The 7,020-nt window shown below is 38.3% G+C and overlaps 1 pseudogene; it reads left to right on the top strand.

Annotated features, from left to right (window-relative positions):
• The first annotated feature begins 5,346 nt into the window (after nucleotides 1-5,346).
• Nucleotides 5,347-6,639, top strand: LOC149241099 (nematode resistance protein-like HSPRO2 pseudogene; annotated as a pseudogene).
• The last annotated feature ends 381 nt before the right edge of the window (nucleotides 6,640-7,020 follow it).

The following is a 7,020-nucleotide window of genomic DNA, read 5'->3' as shown; positions in this document are numbered from 1 at the left end:
TTGGGTTTTTGGTGGCAATTGGAGGGAGTGCAATTCAGGGTGCGGGGATTGAGCTCAGTTTTTGCAGGTGGGTCTTTGGGGCAAGGTAGGAGTTTGTGCTGATGCCTTTAGCTGAGATGGATGATCAAGGAAGAAAAATGAGAAGCTAAAGAGGGCAAACAATGACTTTGAATCCTCTCTAGACAGTTAAACAAATTTGAAAGCTGAGCATGGCAAGCATGAATTCAAACTTTATCACTTCATTTGTTTAATAAGCTGCAGTAAAGAAAGATATGGAACACATAAACACACTTACAATTACAATAAGAGAACACACCATCAACACAAGAGTCCACAAGAATCCCAATGATGTCTGCAAAACCCTGGTCTTCCTTTTCCTCAAATTGCAGAGATACAAGTAAAATATACAATAGGAGCTTCTCCCTCAAAAGTCCAACCATGAAAATGAGTAAGAGAAGGCATAATATAGATGGTCTAACTCCTTTCCCCACCTCTAGGGGTCGAGCTCAGCTTCCTAGGAGCTGTTTCAACTAATTCTAAACTGAGCACTAGATAATAGGCAGTCAAAACAACTTGCCTCTAAAACTTAGGGAACCTATCCATGCATTAAATATTTACCATTTACATCAAAGAATCTTATAGAAGTGATGAAGGAGAGTAAACGCATCTAAATGCCATGAAAATTACACAAAAATCCATCATTTACATGCCTCAAAAGTCAACCAAGATGAAAACAGTGTTTTGCTGGCCGAACTGGTCAAAACAGGCAAATTTCCCTGACTGGTCACGCACGGGCTTTGACTGGTCGCGCCCGTTAGGAATTAACACTGTGGAGGAGCTGCTGACTGGTCGCGCACAGCTCCTGAGTGGTCGCGCACCTGAAAATGACCCAAATTCTCTGCAATTCGCCTCCTTTCGCCTTCTTCGCCCTCTCACTCTTCTTTGCAAGCTCTTAGATGCACAATGAGGGTGTTTTAGAGGGAATTTGACTCTTTATAAGCCCAATTTGAAAAAATTTACTTACCAAACCCACTTTCTAATGTTTTGTTTTGACATTCTCTTTAACACTGTTTTGAGTTTGCTTTGTCCTGAATTTGACTTTTTGGGTGCTTTAACTCCGTTCTTTTTGCAGGTTGACCATCTGATGGACTCTAGTGAGGAGACCAGGGTTATTGCCGACATTTTGAAGAATTTTGAAAATTTCCTTATTTTTTGCAAAATTGACATGACCTTTGCTTTAAAAACATGGTTTTTAAATCCAAGGTATAAATGAGCTGTACCTGATGAAAATATCCATGAAACATATTTACATACCTCCTTCCGGCTTGCTGGGGACCCATGGACCTCTGACTCATGATCTTGCAATGACATTTGACCGAAACCCTAGACCTAAGACTTTGGACTTCAAGACAAAACAAAACAAGCGTGACACAAGTTCATTAACTGATATGACCTGATCCAGCAAAGCCAAGAAGGGAACAAGGAACAACTCCTCCATCAGTTTTATGGCATGCCTAATGGAATGCAAAACTGACATCGATGAGACACCTACTTATGCATATGCAAAGAGTTTTTTGATCACTGATGGAGGGCATCATGACCGACACTAACACCCCCGACATTTAATGCTTCATAAAATAACAATCTGTCTTCCATGCCATTAAATGCACCAAGATGCTTATTATTCGCCTTGATTTCGGGGTGAAACTGTAAAGGTCAAATAACCAATGATGAGAATAACTTGCGAAGCGAACAGTTGGAGCGCGCGCGTCACCACATTTCAAGAGGCGACAATCGCGGCTGTCAACTGTCAAATCAAGGCGCTACCATAGGGCAATTCCTATTTCCACCTCCATAGCAAAGTTAATGCTATGGAGGGTACCTTTGTCAGAGTCTCACAGAGCACGGCGACGGCATGGACCATACCTCATCCGATTATACATCATCCCTCTCTGGCATCCCTCTCCGGCTGCCCAGCAAAAAGCCCCCGGCGACCCTGCCCGCAGCCAACCTTGCAGTTCCCCTCACATCGTATTGATGACATTGTATTGATGACGTATTGATCCGCCGAATCAATAGCGCGTGGCCTCCACTCAGATAAGGATTAATGCCGGACGGGAGAGCTCACCAACCTCCTCCGGCCTTCAAAGTCCCGGCAGAACATTATCTGCAAAACCATTCGGCGAACAGAACAGAGCAGACGTTCAATACCTGGAGGACCTGGCCACTGGTTATCGAGATTTGCGGTTGGCAAGGTTAGTGCCCCTGTCACCATTGAAACTTAGTCTTCTATATGACACACCTTTGAACTGCATACATATGACACACCTTTGAACAAACAGAGATTTTGATCTTTTTCTAAATGGAGTTGGCTGCGGAGTTCTAGATTCAGTGTTTCAGATTTCTCATATTCTGTGTTATAAATTTTCTTTGAGCATCAATTGGACAGTTGCACTCGGGGCTTTGTTATTTGTTTGCATTTGTCATTAACTTACCTGCAGTTTATGGGTTTCAACAATAATAGTTTTACTTCAACTGAGCAATGATCGTACTGGTTATCATGGGTTCAGGGGGCTACTATGTATTCAGTTAAATGAAAAACTCTAATGTTGTTCATCTGGTAGTCAAGTTGTGTTTCCACATCACCCACGCTGCATGAATTATCTGTGAGTAAAAGAGGCTAAGCACAATGCTCAAAAAGGAAATTACAACCATGGGGTTTCACTGGAGTTCCACTTACAAAATATGTTGTTGTGCTTGTACTGTGCTTTGCACGGTCAGAAATTTTCGAGGTTAACTACTTACGAATGTACCTTGCCCTTGTATTGTTGAGGTTCTTGTATGATCTTATCTTTCTACCAGTGTTGTTTAGTTTACATTGTCTCCCATCTATGAAGTCTATGATGAACAGAATAGCTCTAGAACGCTTCCAAATCAGCATGATTAGAGATTGTATAGAACGGAAAATGAACCGTTAGCTTCATAATGTGCCCACCATAGTTACTCTGTATTGTAACAGTGCTTGGAATTTAGTTAGAATACTGAAAGGGGTAATCTTATTTCTAAATACATGGTATTATTCGTTTGGAATTGTTCACACTTCATTTATAATCAATTATTATAATGATTACTATGATTTTGGACCTTGTATGATATACTGAGAAGTGACAGTCCTAAAGCTGTAGCGATATATGGTTTTATCTACTCTAGTATGCAAGAACTTTTGCAATGATGCTTCTAAAAAAAATTGTGTTTCAAGATGCTTCCAAACATTTTTTTGCGTGTTAAAAACATTTATGTCGGTAAACCAGAGATGCTTTCAAGCCAGGCCACCGTTTACCTAGAACAATAGAAAATACATCGAAGAAATTCCAACTTCTTTACCATTGAGATTTTGAAAAGTCTGTGCATAAACCTACCTAAAGACAAAGGATAGAGTAAACTTTAAAACGCCACTTGCCCGTAGATGGTTTTGAATTCCTTGAAAAGTAATAAAAACAGAATCCATATACGAAGAGTAAGGTTTAGAACAACAGAAAATATATTGAAGAAATTCCGACTTCCTTATTGTTAACATTTGCAAATGTCTATACATAAACCTAAGGACAATAAAATCTGGAACTCTATATGCCCGTAAATGCTGTTGTTGATTTCCTTGCTGAGCACTAAACTAGAACCTGTATTAGTCTTCTATATCGTTGAGTCATGAATTCAAACCCTTGGGAAGCCATGAAACTTGATTGCTCAAACCTTTTTGCTGACCAGAAGGCACTGCTTGAAGCTACCTATGTGCATGCAAAAGCTAGACAGTAAACAGAGCATAGGATGGTAAACATTCCATTAAATTTCCATGAAAAGGTAGACCGATATTGGATTCCTTCGATAAACATCAGTCGTCTCTTACATGAGCATTTGCAATGTAGAACCAGCAACTGAATGTTACCATTTTAAATTATAGGCTCCAACAACCCACAATCATCACCAGTCTCAAAATAGTGAAAAATCGTTCCTGAACAAATTAGCAAGCCTTCGAGTTTAACTCCTGGATTTTGTTGATCCATACACTAGTGCTGCCAATTGGATGGATAAAAATTTATGAATGCTGTAATTTACCAATTTTTCCTTCACCAATCCCAAAAACAAAAAAAATACTTCATGAATTAGCAAGCCTTCTTCTTTTCTCCTGGATTTTGTTGATCCATACTCTAGTGCTGACAGCTGGATACAAAAACAAACCTTTATGAACGCCCTAGTTTACTAGTCTTACTCTAAACTGAGATTAAGTGTGCCTAATGACAACTATTTCATGGACCTAGCTGGTTTATAAAAGAACATCACAAATCAAGAGATAACAGATGCGTGCAGAAAGAATTCAAATATACACAAAAACAGAGCAAGTTTAGCATCTTTCATGAATTTTCAATAAAAATACATAGTAAATTAATTGGGTATATTTTAGGTGGTCATGAGGAATGATTGTTATCTTTCATAATTAGATTCAATTCTCATAAGTGACATGATAAACTAATATTGAATATATTATTAAAATGCTTTCAAACCTTATTTTAAAATAGATTTAACCCCTCAAAAGTATTTTACCTTTACCTAAGAACAAAACACACCCAAAAAAAAAGCATTTCTATCTGCTTAGCATTATACTCAGAATTAATAACTCGATAGACTCATAAATAAGTCTAGACCCAAATAGACTATACAATAAGGACCTCGTTGCATTAAAAGGATACATCAGTGCGATCCGATAGCATTAAAATTTTCAAGTTCTTTGAGGTTAGTTTACGGGTTAGTGTAAACTAAGAAAAGGTACAAATTCATTAAGAAAAAAAAATAAAAAAATCGATGCATTTTAGTTTTAGATAAATAAAAATGGTGAAAGTTAAAAATAGTTTGATTTATTTGTATTACATAAACAGTAATGTGCTCAGAATTTAAGTGCCAACAGACCAACCACCGTATATTTAGCTTATATCTATTCACTTTGTTAACTGGAAAAATATATATTTATGTGTTGACATTATTTAACTCTTTTCATTATTTATGTGTTGAGTTTTTATCATCTACATAAAAAGTTGAGTTGCAACAAATAGATATGTTTTTTGTCCAGTAACGTATTATATATAGCTTTTTGATATATTATGGCTTTTTAAATATATCAAGGATTTAAGAACATTTTATTCTATTCCAGTTTTCAAAATTTTAGTGTTTAAAATGTATTTTAGTGTTTATTCTATTATTATGTTGTTCTTTTTAGATTATGGTATATGGAGAGCATTAGTGTCTTTACTCTCCTCGTTATGTTTGCAGGGAAAAAATATGTCCTGTAAAAAAATGGCATCCTATTTTGCCTTTGTTGAAGAATCCATAGAGCCCTCCCCCATGGAGTGTGCGGGTTACGAGCAGTATGTGCATCTCCCCGAGCTCAGTGCCATGTGGAAATTCAAGGAATGGCCTGGTTGGTCTAGAGAGGGGTTGGTAAAGGCTGCCTTACAGTCATTGGAGATTACTTTTCAGTTTGTTTCGTCTGTCCTCTGTGACACAAGGACTTACATTGACAAAGAGGAATGGAAGAGAAGGCTTGAATCCTTAATTAGTTCCCAGATTGAGTTGATTTCAATGATTTGTGAAAATGACAAGCAGGTTCCCACTCTTCAGTTGTCAGTAAGTAGTGGTGTTCTCTCATGGAAAGTTTTCCATGAGGTATGGCAGAGACCTGGTGCTTTACCTGTGGTTAGCAGAACAAGTGAAGAGAGCTTACTTCCTCGTTTGGGTACATGGAAAAGCGCTGAAGCTATGGTTTCTAGAATATGGCTTGCCATTGAAGGCCATATGCAGAGGACTCCCTTCACTTTAGGTCTGGGGGAACCAAATATGTCATGTAAGCCTCTTCTTGAATATGATAGAATCTGCAAGCCAAGATATTTGCACTCTTTAAAACAACATAAACAGTTCCATAATCTAGAAGATGCCAAACTTTGCAATGTCCTCCAGATCTTTGAGGCGTGGGTATTTGTAGGCCAAGAATTGTTGCAGAGAGTATATGAAAGAATAGACTCTGGGGATTTCGTAGGAGCATCCACAGACTGTTGGATGGTTGAAAGGATGTGGAACATGCTCACAGAAATTGTGAATTTGCTTCTAGTGATGGACCCAGATGATTTCCTTTGCCTTAAACACCAGTTGGCAATTAGCAGCACTAGTACGCTTGCAGGTGCATATTGCCTTCGGTCTGCCCCCCTTAGAGACCTTACAAATGCATGCAAGGAACTAAGGCATCTGGTGCCCAAAGTCATCGGTGTTGAGGCTGATCCAAAGGGTGGACCAAGGCTCCAGGAGGCACTTATGCATTTGTTTCATTCACATGGACTGCGCTCACATAACACTTCAGGTGCTTACCATGTTGCAACAATACATGTTCTGTTGGCCTTCCAGGCAATAGAAGCCGCGGTGAAAAGGTTTTTCTTCTCATATCAGCACTTGGTAGTAACAACCATGGGTAGCACTGAAATGAAGGGTCCATCATATCTAGGTGCTTGTGATGCCCTACGTCATATATATTTTGAACCACCTTATTTCCCCAGTGTGGATGGTGCAAAGACATTTTTGGGTTACTATTGGCACTAAAAGTTACAACTATGGTGGATGGTACACTGGAAGATCTACAGACAAATCAAGTGAAATGTACAAGAGAAATAATAGTGCCTTCAGTTTTTCAATGTATTACCCCAAATACATACATACACTTTTTACATTGACAGTTTTGAGTACTATACATAGAATTATATTGGATATAGGATTAGACTCATTTTTGTTCATCCCCATCAGTAGGACCAATCAATAGAACAGTGGTAGAAATTTGGGATTTTTTTTTTTTCCCTCTCCAACGTGGATAGGATACTAAGGATTCATAGTGTGCAATTCCTCCTTCGTTAAATAGTGTAAAAGATTGTCCAAAATTAAAAAGGTAATTATTAAAATTATTAAATTTTACGAGTTGTTTCTTTT

Source organism: Pinus tabuliformis, chromosome 8 (genome assembly GCF_031772625.1).
Source record: "Pinus tabuliformis cultivar Carrire ecotype Pingquan chromosome 8, CPIR1, whole genome shotgun sequence".
Taxonomy (NCBI): Eukaryota; Viridiplantae; Streptophyta; class Pinopsida; order Pinales; family Pinaceae; genus Pinus; species Pinus tabuliformis.
This window is presented reverse-complemented; position numbering and strand designations above follow the sequence as displayed.